The 1046-nt window shown below is 31.4% G+C and overlaps 1 protein-coding gene across 1 annotated transcript in view; it reads right to left on the reverse strand.

Annotated features, from left to right (window-relative positions):
• The window catches only part of LOC119593403, a gene marked incomplete at its 5' end in the record, with an annotated part of 12713 nt that overhangs the window by 1007 nt on the left and 10660 nt on the right, over positions 1-1046 (reverse strand).

The following is a 1046-nucleotide window of genomic DNA, read 5'->3' on the forward strand; positions in this document are numbered from 1 at the left end:
TGGGTATTGGGGAGATGTAAGTACGAAAGAAATATAGGATAATTATAAATATGGGTACAAGTAAAATTTACGACGATTATGAATACGAGGGAAATTTGAAATAATTGCGAATATTGGTAAGAGGGAGGAGTAGGATAAATATAAAGATGGGTATGAAAGACATGAAGATTAATTACAAAGTTGGTTATAATGGAAATTTGAGATTTTGAAATTCGAATAAAGTAATAAATGCGGTATATCAATATTTTAGCATAAAAAAATCATCGATAAGTATACTGCAGGGAGTACGATGGAAATAGATGGATACGAAGGAGAGAAATATAATAAATTGGACTTTGCAACATATCTTTATATATTTTTTTTCTCAAAGAACTAAAAGAAAGAAAACAAAATTAAATAACTTGGACACTGGAGGACAGGTGATAATTTTTATCTTCAAAGAAGGAAAATTTTAGAGAACAGCTGGTATTTTTTTTTTCAAAGAAGGAGAATAAGGAAAAACACAGACTTGGAATTTTGAAGATATTTTGTTATGAATTACGAAGATGGAAACAAGGGGGGAAAATCAGACTTTGGAAAAAAATTCAAAGGTTAAAAAAACAAAACAAAACAAAACAGATTTTTGAAAACATTTGATAAGAATTACGAAGATGAAAAAAATAGATAATCTGAAAAAAATAAATGTTTACAAAGAAGAAATAAAAGAATTATCTTCTGAATTACTGTGTGCACTGTTGTTGGAAATTATGAAATATAAATCTAAACAAAACAAGTAGCAACAGGCCGTGGGCAGATGAAGGAGACAGACAGATAATGAAGGTGGATCCCTGACCTACAAACAAGCAGTATATAGCGCTGGGGTTAACTCATTGTTTGTTCGTCAGTGAGGTCGGTGTGTCATTATTACAATTAATTGCCCTCTGACAACATATGTTCATTGCTGGGGAATTAGTGCTCGTTATAATTACGTCTAGAGCAGTGGTGTTTATTTCTTTTTAGAGGTACGGCCTTCTTATAGAATCAAATGAAAGCTATGGACGCCTTTC

The sequence above is a fragment of the Penaeus monodon genome, chromosome 32 (assembly GCF_015228065.2).
Source record: "Penaeus monodon isolate SGIC_2016 chromosome 32, NSTDA_Pmon_1, whole genome shotgun sequence".
Classification (NCBI taxonomy): domain Eukaryota; kingdom Metazoa; phylum Arthropoda; class Malacostraca; order Decapoda; family Penaeidae; genus Penaeus; species Penaeus monodon.